The 11,942-nt window shown below is 33.6% G+C and overlaps 1 protein-coding gene across 2 annotated transcripts in view; it reads right to left on the reverse strand.

Annotated features, from left to right (window-relative positions):
* Nucleotides 1-9,000, reverse strand: part of LOC127736871 (zinc finger protein 235-like) — a 345,877-nt gene extending 336,877 nt beyond the window's left edge. For both annotated transcript variants that reach the window (XR_007999230.1, XM_052247446.1), the window contains exon 1: nt 8,949-9,000. The gene's annotated coding sequence lies outside the window, so the exon portion shown is untranslated. The remainder of the gene's footprint in view (nt 1-8,948) is intronic.
* Between the last annotated feature and the right edge of the window lie 2,942 nt (nt 9,001-11,942).

Below are 11,942 nucleotides of genomic sequence, written 5' to 3' on the forward strand. Positions count from 1 at the left end.
GAACTAGGGACAGGACCTCAAAATAGTCAACAAACTGAGATGTACTGATACTGATAGTAATGGACCATGAACTAAGGACAGGACCTCAAAATAGTCAACAAACTGAGATGTACTGATACTGATAGTAATGGACCATGAACTAGGGACAGGACCTCAAAATAGTCAACAAACTGAGATGTACTGATAATGATAGTAATGGACCATGAACTAGGGACAGGACCTCAAAATAGTCAACAAACTGAGATGTACTGATACTGAGAGTAATTGACCATGAACTAGGGACAGGACCTCAAAATAGCCAACAAACTGAGATGTACTGATACTGATAGTAATGAACCATGAACTAGGGATAGGAACTCAAAATAGTCAACAATCTGAGATGTACTGATAATGATAGTAATGGACCATGAACTAGGGATAGGAACTGAAAATAGTCAACAAACTGAGATGTACTGATAATGATAGTAATGGACCATGAACTAGGGACAGGACCTCAAAATAGTCAGGGTTGGCAAAAACCCGGGTATTATGAGTATAGCCCAGACTAGTGGGAATTACTGGGGAAAACCCGTGTTTTACTGGGTAATACTGGGTAATTGTGAAATACTGGCCTAAATTTTAAAGAGGATTCAGTGACCATGAAGTAGGGACAGGAACTCAAAATAATCAACAATCTGAGATGTACTGATACTGACAGTAATGGACCATGAACTAGGGACAGTACCACGAAATAGTCAACAAACTGAGATGTACTGATACTGATAGTAATGGACCATGAACTAGGGACAGGACCACGAAATAGTCAACAAACTGAGATGTATTGATACTGATAGTAATGGACCATGAACTAAGGACAGGACCTCAAAATAGTCAACAAACTGAGATGTATTGATACTGATAGTAATGTACCATGAACTAAGGACAGGACCTCAAAATAGTCAACAAACTGAGATGTACTGATACTGATAGTAATGGACCATGAACTAGGGACAGGACCTCAAAATAGTCAGGGTTGGCAAAAACCCGGGTATTATGAGTATAGCCCAGACTAGTGGGAATTACTGGGGAAAACCCGTGTTTTACTGGGTAATACTGGGTGATTGTGAAATACTGGCCTCAATTTTAAAGAGGATTCAGTGACCATGAAGTAGGGACAGGACCTCAAAATAGTCAACAAACTGAGATGTACTGATAATATTAGTAATGGACCATGAACTAGGGACAGGACCTCAAAATAGTCAACAATCTAAGATGTACTGATACTGATAGTAATGGACCATGAACTAAAGACAGGACCTCAAAATAGTCAACAAACTGAGATGTACTGATAATGATAGTAATGGACCATGAACTAGGGATAGGAACGCAAAATAGTCAACAAACTGAGATGTACTGATACTGATAGTAATGGACCATGAACTAGGGACAGGACCACGAAATAGTCAACAAACTGAGATGTACTGATACTGATAGTAATGGACCATGAACTAGGGACAGGACCACGAAATAGTCAACAAACTGAGATGTACTGATACTGATAGTAATGGACCATGAACTAAGGACAGGACCTCAAAATAGTCAACAAACTGAGATGTACTGATACTGATAGTAATGGACCATGAACTAGGGACAGGACCTCAAAATAGTCAACAAACTGAGATGTACTGATAATGATAGTAATGGACCATGAACTAGGGACAGGACCTCAAAATAGTCAACAAACTGAGATGTACTGATACTGATAGTAATGGACCATGAACTAGGGACAGGACCTCAAAATAGTCAACAAACTGAGATGTACTGATAATGATAGTAATGGACCATGAACTAGGGATAGGAACTCAAAATAGTCAACAAACTGAGATGTACCGATACTGATAGTAATGGACCATGAACTAGGGACAGGACCTCAAAATAGTCAACAATCCATGCAATCTGAGATGTACTGATACTGATAGTAATGGACCATGAAGTAGGGACAGGACCTCAAAATAGTCAACAATGTGAGATGTACTGATACTGATAGTAATGGACCATGAAGTAGGGACAGGACCTCAAAATAGTCAACAAACTGAGATGTACTGATACTGATAGTAATGGACCATGAACTAGGGACAGGACCTCAAAATAGTCAACAATCTGAGATGTTCTGATACTGATAGTAATGGACCATGAACTAGGGACAGGACCTCAAAATAGTCAACAAACTGAGATGTACTGATACTGATAGTAATGGACCATGAAGTAGGGAGAGGACCTCAAAATAGTCAACAAACTGAGATGTACTGATACTGATAGTAATGGACCATGAACTAGGAACACGACCTCAAAATAGTTAAGAAACTGAGATGTACTGATACTGATAGTAATGGTGAAAGTATAAATGCAACTTTATAGAAAATGTAATCGTCTATCAAGCTTACTTAAGCATAAAACTTAATGTTGAAAATTTATTATAATTAAAAGACGCTAAACCAGAATCTACGTGTACTGAAAGTAATGTAACATTATATAAAATACCATTGATCATGTTGATATAGATCTACCACAATTAATTCCTATCAAACTTACTTACATGTATGCAGAAAACTTAATTTAAAAATTGCTTATTAATTGATAGACACTGGACCTAGGGGACAGGGCCTCAAAGTAGTTGTCAAACTAGTACGCATGGATAGGTATACACGTTTATAGAAAATATCATTTATTTATCTTACCTCCTACATGTCCTATACATTTCTAGGAATATGATTGGTTAAAAGCGTCCGCGTGGAGACCGTGTATATTCCATATTAGGTTAGTAGGGAGGCGGGGCTTATTTCAATACACGGTTAGTAATGGAGTTACGACTTTGTGACTATTTGATTATTTTTGTAAAAGTTAACAACGACGGACGCCAAGTGATGAGAAAAGCTCACTTGGCCCTTTGAGCTAAAAATGCACAAATAACAAATACGGAACTATCCCTTAATACAAAAAAAATCGTAAGGGTTCCACGGAACCCAGTGTCTCGCCTACTTTTGCTGTTAATCGCAGGGTCAACAAAAATGAGGAAAAAAATAATAAAAATATTCCTCTCTTTACTATCTATCTATTGATTGCATTGTAAGAAGCTTCTGTCCAAGTTTGGTAAAAATCCAGGAAAGTTTATGAATCTAATAAATGTTTTAAAAACTTTAACTGCAGACTGTATGTAATGTATAACTAACTGGAAGAAAAACTAAGTCCGTTTATAAGTAAAATACAGAAAAACAGACCCAGTACAAAATTTTAACAAAATTTCCTTTTAGATACTAGCTTTTGATCATAAACAAGCTTCTGTGCATATACTTTTTACATGCATCAGTCCAAACATTGTCTAATGGAACAATCATTTCACTTCAAATGTGGGGGTATGGTTGTTTTGTCGATGTGAGAAATTTTTATTTGCACTAAGCACGAACATTTTTATTAAGTTTTTCAACGCTATTAATCAAATTATTTGGTTCAAAATTTTGCACTATAATGCATGGGGAAAATCTGGATACAGAATATTTTTTTTTTTGTCTTCTGCTTGTCCGAACCTTTTCAAATTCATTGATCCGCACCTGAAAAATGTACCATTATTGAAGCCCCTCGTGGAAGTATCCAAGTCAAATATAGTCAAATATAGTGTCACTTTAGTGACAATATTTATATTTTGGATTCCCAAATAGATAACCATTTATCGCTGATATAAACTTTTAAAAATTTATTTCAATTTTCAAAATGCAGACACCTACAAATGGATAGATGGGCGCTCAATGTACAGCGGCAACTATTACATAAATATGAAGGCTGAAAATAATGTTTACGATATACGTTTATATGATATGAATGTGTTCAGCTTTTACAAAACCAGAACGATGAGTTGGATGTTAACGTTTACTTTATTTGGCCTTTTTAATTTTATTTGACTTTATTGGCCTTTTTAACTTAATTTGATTCGAGCATCACTGATCAGTCTTTTGTAGACGAAACGTGCGTCTGGCGCAAATGCAAAATTTACATCCTAGTATCTATCTATGGTGAGTTTATGTAAATAATTTATAACAGTATCCTGGCTCCAAGCTACTAATATTTGATCTTACTCTTAAATTCAGCATAACAAAGATATCAACAACCACCCACATTTGAGGCTAGCACAACGTGCATTGCTACACCAGAGCTCTGTTGCTACACCAAGAGTTCATTGATACAAGGCAATATATGATCGTCATGCAATCGATAAAAAATGAAAACAAAATGTTAAAAATTGCATGTGTCCGAATCGCTTTTTCTGTATCTACCTTCATCAGGAACGCTCAAAGCCGAATATTTGAAGGCCAACAATTTAAAAAGAACTGAAATAGTTGAATAAAAGGTTAAAGATGATCGTTCAAAATGTAAATGCAATGATTTCATCTGCCAACATGATTGCAAAAAGTAAGAAGTCGTAGAGTCTTAATTATTTATATGACACGCTATAAAGCTTATATAAGAGATTTTTTTAAACGTAAATCAACATGTTTGATGCTGGTTTAAATAGGTTTACATTTTTTTTCAATAGATGCAAAACCTTAAAATTTTCAGGATACTGTTATCTCATGTGATGTCAAATTTGTTTAAAAAAAACCGACTTCTTCGTTAGATTATTTATTTTGCAATTAAAAATTATTTGGTCAAAATTTCAAAATTTCAAAACTTTTAAAAAATTTGGAATTTTGATATTTTAAAACTTTGATCAAAATTCCAAAAATATAAAATTTGAAAACTTTTTAAAACTTTAAATTGACAAGTCAATGTAAGTGTTACATGAACCCATAATACATGTAATACATTGTGTATATACAATAATAAATAGTAATAAATTTTATTTTATTATTGTGTCACATACTGATTGTACATTCATGACATTCAAGACATTATATATACAATTGACATAATAAAAATATACATAATAATTTAGTCATTAAAACAACCAATACACAGCCATTGAGTTGGCTTATGAGACACACTTTTACAAAACATTTCACATTTATATATACAAACAACATGATATATGTACATATAACATTTCCTAAAATTAGTTTGTTGTACAATTTCAAAAAGATTTATCATTTAAATAAATATAAATTCCATTATTATATTAAAATAATAAATTATATTTATAAAAGTTATTGTTATTTATTTCATTTTAATATTACATTTTACATGTTTTACATGACTTTAATAGTAGTAAAGTAAAAAGGTTACCGGTATTAAAACTATAAAAAATTATTAACGCTATTTTACGAAATTTTACTTTGATCTTGCTGACTGATAATTTCTTTTCTCAGCGGAGTCGAGTGATATGAAAATTATCGCTAGAAACTAAGGGGGCACGTGGTGTTGCTAATAAAATTGACATGAAATTGACAACATGGTCATAGGTAAAATAGCGATAAACAGATTATCATTGGTCATCTCAACTCGATTGCTTTTCTCACTTTGTCGTACAGGCTCAAGCGAGAAAATCAATCTCGTTGAGATGATCAACGATAATCTAAACTAAAATTAACATTCGTCTCATAAAAAAAATTAAAAATACTTTTGCTTAAGAAATGCTTGAATTTCATGACCATGATGACAATTCAACTAATTTCTGATCATCGTCTAAAATAGCAAAATTTTCAATATAATTTGAACATTCAGAAAATAAAAGCCATCTCAAGCATGTCAAGTCATCATAAAGAGAACATTAAAAAGGAAGTGTTTTTCAGATTCAACACAATTGTTCTTACAAAGCACACAAAGTCTGTTAAGAACTGGAATTGGCAGCCTGGCATATCTTCCGGTTTCGATGGCTAGCAGTAGCGATCTGGCACGATACAGAGCCATAACATGTTTGCACATATTCCATATATCTATTTATATTTATGTTTATGTTTATATCGTGTTATGTGACCGTCGGTTGTTTTCAATAGTTAACAGTCAGGGATATAACTCTATAGGGTTATTACAGAAAAATAACAAACATTTGTTATTGTGGACTAAAAAATCATAGAACTGTGATAACATATGTATGTTACGTGTTTCAAAGGGACAATATACATCATTAGTTTAACATGTTTAATTAAAATGTATACAAGTTCTATTGATATTACTATTGCCTTTATGTATACTTAACCATGTTAACTATAGAAAGATATAGCAGTTCATAGTTTGCCAATATTGCATTGCACACCTATGTTATTACAGAAAAAAATATGCCTGTAATAACTAAAGGGTACATTATCACAGCTTCTCAGTATCACTCCAAAGCATTTGCTCAGACATACATCATGCTTAATTACAATGTATTTTAATTTATTGTAAGAAATAATTACCAGAGCATGTAATGAGGTTCTGCGCAAGCTTCCCAGTAATTCCCAAGTGTTTCACATAATTAGTTACATTCCTTTAATAACTAAGCCTTGATATTACAGCTAAGTTTATCCCTTAAAAGCCTTGTCTCATTGATTTACCATTGTTAATCAAAAATGTATTAATTTGATTAAAATATTAGTTATCAGGGTTCTCACTAAGGATTTTTGAAGGCGAGTCCAGGGAATCGTCATTTTTGGCCATGGTGAGTCCAACAGTAAGAAGAAGATATTTTATTGCAATTTAATGTATCATTTTAGTCTCCATGACCTAATAGAGCAATAAAATGACGTTAAATTCAGATTATTTTTAAACTTTTGCTATAAAATGATGATTTGTGTGTTCAGTTTATACAAATATTTCAATCTTGATGCATCTTTGGACTCACCAGTTTTGAAAATGGTGAGTCCAGACAGATTTTCATGAGTCCAGGACTCATGGACTCGCCTTAGTGAGAATCCTGGTTATCAAGGCTATGCATTTAGTTTCTGTGCAAAGTCTCATGAGTTACCTAGAGCCCGCTATAAATTATAATATTTTTGATTTATTTTTCAAATAACAAACATATGTTATTACAGATTTAGAAAATTTAATTTATAAGGAATAAAGAGTAGACAACTCATGAAAGTATCTGTAATAACACACGCAAGTTATTTTCTGTAATAACCCTTTAGAGTTATATCTCTGACCATGCTGACTGGTTAATAAGTTGGTGTCTAGACTAAAATACACACGAAACGAAGCTACATATTATCAAGCCCATGCCCTGTAAATTGTTTATTTTAGACTTTTTATAATTTGGATAAATGTTTTACATTTGTTATAAATCTAATATGAGAATTTGAGTCAAATCGGTGAACATGAATTTGACAGCTAGTGCCCCTTTAACAGCTCGACAACTTTCAGTTTTGAAAGTTTTCTATCTATAAGTACTTGTACAGTGTAGATGAAAATCATTCTTGGTATAAAATAGTCCCTTTGCAGGGTAAAATGATTATTTTTTAGTAATGACAATTTCCGAGACAAAATTACGTGAAAGATGACAGACTGCACTACTGGGGACCATTCTTTGCATTTTCTTTTTCATGTTTTTACAATGTAAACATATTAACTCTGGTGATCTTATTATACACAGTGTTTTCCATGGGAAAATACACTCCTCTAAACCCCAATCTAATAAAATTCATATAGGTTGTATGGTACCCTCGGTTTCTGTTTCTTTGGCATAGTTATAAAAGAAAGAGTTGTCCAAATACCACGCCAACAACGATTCTATGAATTGATTTTCTGTAACGGCAGTAATGCACCTTCCTTTGTCAGACTATTATTGGCATGATTGGGGTGTCGGACCAATAAACGTATTTATACTTTTGGTATTTAGCTGAATTTGGTCTCCAAATGACCTTAAATCTGCTTCAAATAACTTTCTGACGTCAAGCAGCAATCACTATTTACATGATTTAATTGTGACATCAATTTTTTTTAATTGTGATGTCAAAGTTTGCGGGAACCTGTGCGATTTTACGTAATGATGGATAAATTTGCATACAAGTGTAAATACGTCAATGGGGTGTTGAAACTAGTGGAGTGTCTGAATATGGAGAGACCCTGTTTAGTGCTGTGTATTCATAATTGACCTGATGAGTTTAGGGTTTTCTCACTGTTGAAGTTCATATGATTGCCTATAATTGCTTACATTATAAATATACATGTACATCTACTTCATCTGAACGTTGGTGGATAGTCTCATAATTTTGCAATCATATGATAAGACATATGATAAAATTGAGAATGGAAATGGGGAATGTGTCAAAGAGACAACAACCCAACCATAGAGCAGACAACAGCTGAAGGCCACCAATAGGTCTTCAATGCAGCGAGAAACTCCCGCACCCGGAGGTGTCCTTCAGCTGGCCCCTAAACAAATATGTATTTTATTTCAGTGATAATGGACGTCATACCATTACTAAACTCCAAATTATACACAAGAAACTAAAATTAAAAATGATACAAGACTAACAAAAGGCCAGAGGCTCCTGACTTGGGACAGGCGCAAAAATGTGGCGGGGTTAAACATATTTTTTGAGATCTCAACCCTCCCCCTATACCTCTAGCCAATGTAGAAAAAACAAACGTACAACAGTACGCACAGTAAAACTCAGTTTAAGAGAAGTCTGAGTCTGATGTCAGAATAGGAAACAAAAGAAAATAAACAAAATGACAATAATACATAAATAAGAACAGACTACTAGCAGTTACTGACATGCCAGCTCCAGACCTCAATTTAACTGATTGAAGGATTATGTCTTCATCATATGAATATCAGGCACAATCCCTCCTGTTAGGGGTTTAGTATTATACCATCATAAAATATATGAGAAGAACATAACCCGTGTCATATTTACGGTCTCAAAATAGCAAATGTAAGTCTATACAAGTGGATATTAGTTTCTTAGTTTTCACGTTATACACAGTTTTACGTGTACCAATACATTTTTTCACTCCGGTTTATAAAAAATAAGATAAATCATTAATCTTTAACTTACTTGGTCTAGTTCAGTATTTTTGTGATTTTACTTTTTACAGGGCAAATATAGGTCGAGGGAATGAGACCAACGTTATCATTCTTTGTACATGTCCGCTACCTAATCTGTAAGGTCTGCCTCTGGCAGGAGCACCACCGGTAGCAAGTAGTTTCGTACCTTAGATATTTCGTACCTCTGCCATTTTGTACCCAAAATTTCCATTTCGTACCTAGGATTTACCATTTTGTACCCACGATAAAAACCATTTTGTACCCACGATAAAAACCATTTCGTACCATATCAATCAAATTCATATATTTACGGTACCATTTCGTACCTCATGGACTTTATACATATTTCGTATCGGAAACAAGACAACTCGCCTTACTGGCAAATCGCCCCACAACCAAATCGCCCCACTTTTTCACAAACTCGCCCCACTTTTAAAAAAATTGCCCTACTCTTGTTTACCAACTCGCCCCACTTATGAAAAAAAGGTTAGGTCCCGTTAAAATTGCTCCTGCCAACTTGCCCCACTTATGGAAATGGGTAAAATCCCGATAAATATATAATAAAGGTCTGCCACTTATAAAAACTTATCTATTGTATGCCATTATGTGTATTTATGTTCTTGTTTCTAGTGTTGACATTTCATCTAGTACTTCGTTTTGTGTAGTTATCAGGGGCGGGTCCAGGTAAGGGCGTAATGGGCGTACGCCCCCCCCCCCCCCACACTTTTCAAAAAAAAAAAAACAACAACAAAAACTATCGTAATCTGCTATTGAATATATTCGGAATCACAGAGACATTAAACTCGATTATGATAAAATAATTGACGATTACGCCATGAGAAATCCGCTTAAAATGGTTCTAATGAATCCACTCTAGTCTAACCATTCATTGAAAATGAGAGTCCGGCAGTGTCTCTGTGTTCATTTTAGTTTGCGCTAAGATACATTTATACTATAGCTAGTAACATGTATATTTGGTATAGCATTTTTACTTCCCAATCTGGATAGCCTTTGGTAGTATCATATTGTTTCAATATCCATTAGTGAGTAACTAAGTGACATCATCGGACCTACATTTTGCCATCAAGTTCAAGCACCATATTTATTCTTATCGCACCGCCGGTAAATTATCACGTTGTGATTGGTTTAACTCCGTCACGTGGTGACCCCCTATGGATCCGTAGGGGTTAGTAAATTTCATAGGGGGTTCATGACGTCACGTCTACTGTTAATAGTGACGTCATCTATTAATTTTGTTGTGTTTAATTGTTTATTTCTCTACAAAACACAGCGGAAAAGAGTCTCGCGGGCTATAAATTCGTTATACGGTTAACTACTGACCCCCTACGGACCATAGAGGGTGAATAAAATCCACATTCCCTATTTCCATTCTCAATTTTATTATTGTACAAACCTATCATCTAACAATAAAATTATGTAAATAACTATGATCCTTGACTTATTGTAAAACAGTGATTTATATATTTACCAGAAAACAAACGTCATAAACAGTTCCAATAGTCAATAACATCGTACTTCACAGAAATGCTGATACTTACTTCTTTCTACTTTCTTTCAACCAAAAGAAAAAAGTTAATAAAACAAAAAAGATGCATTTCTAAGGTTTTCATCAGTATTCATTTAATTCATAAGTGGGGCGATTTGGTAAGCCTTAATTAAGTACAGTTTAATTCTTTTTATTCATTCGTGGTGCGAGTTGGCAGACCTTTAATACATGGGATTAAACTCCTATTCATAAGTGGGGCGAGTTGGCCGACCTTTATTCAGCAGTATTTCAACCCTTTTAATAAGTGGGGCGAGATGTCAGACCTATTTTCAATGGGATTTTACCCTTTTTCATAAGTGGGACGAGTTCGTAAACAAGAGTGGGGCGAGTTGGTGAAAAAGTGGGGCGATTTAGTGTGGGGCGATTTGCCAGTGGGGCGAGTTGTCATGGATTCTTCGTATCATATATTTGTAGAAGTTCTAACTATTTTTAAGATATGAAACATTTTGAAATATTTTTTTTTAATATAAAAAAAAACATAAATAAATTGCACCTAGCCGTAGAAATTTTATAAACGTCTTTAATCCGATTAGAAAGAAAGCTACCTTTTTTAAAATAATATGCCTGTCTCGAGACGCCAGTACGGCGCATGTCTTTAGTTACTAGTTTACAAAGTAACAAAATCAATGTTATCTATGGAATGGTATTGGTTGCAAAAATTTGAAATTTTTCATTTAAATGCTATATTTTTTATTTAGTTGGTATATTTCTTCATTTAAATGCAATATTTCTTCATTTAAATGCAATATTTTTTCATTTAAATGCAATATTTTTTTTATTTATATGGTATATTTCTTCATTTAAATGCAATATTTTTTATTCAAATGGTATAACTTGTCATTTTAATGCAATATTTTTTATTCATTTGGTATAGTAGTTTTTTTTATTTATATGCAATAATTGCATTATGGGAAATTCTTTGACGTCACCAGATCATATTTGCAACAACATTTGTGATTGGTCGTTAATTGTTTGGATTTCTCCCCTTTCTTTCTAAACATGAGTGACCAAGAATTAAAAAAAAACGCGTCGGAATATCGCCCTCTAACTAAATTTGGAGTTCGTGCGAGTTCGTGCACTGGCTGTTAATGCCAATAATGGCTAGGTCGAGAAAAAAAATGCGAGTGACAAGTAATAATAATTACTAGTAATTTGTATGGAACGCCTCAGCTGTCTTATGTGGAACTCTGATATTACTTTATGTTATTTTATTATTTCTTGATGATATTTTGTCTTTACTTTATATGGTTTTGACATTACGTAATAATGTTTTGATATAACTCGATCAATATTGAATAGTCATTACTTAATGATATTTCGATATTACACGATATGGTTTCGTATCCCAAAGTTTTTCATTTGGAAAAGTTTTTTTTCTAATTTCATTTTACATTTTAGCAGATATAATAAGTACAAGTTGATTCGAAAGACTATGTC

Source organism: Mytilus californianus, unplaced genomic scaffold, assembly GCF_021869535.1.
Source record: "Mytilus californianus isolate M0D057914Y unplaced genomic scaffold, xbMytCali1.0.p SCAF_39, whole genome shotgun sequence".
NCBI classification, from domain to species: Eukaryota; Metazoa; Mollusca; class Bivalvia; order Mytilida; family Mytilidae; genus Mytilus; species Mytilus californianus.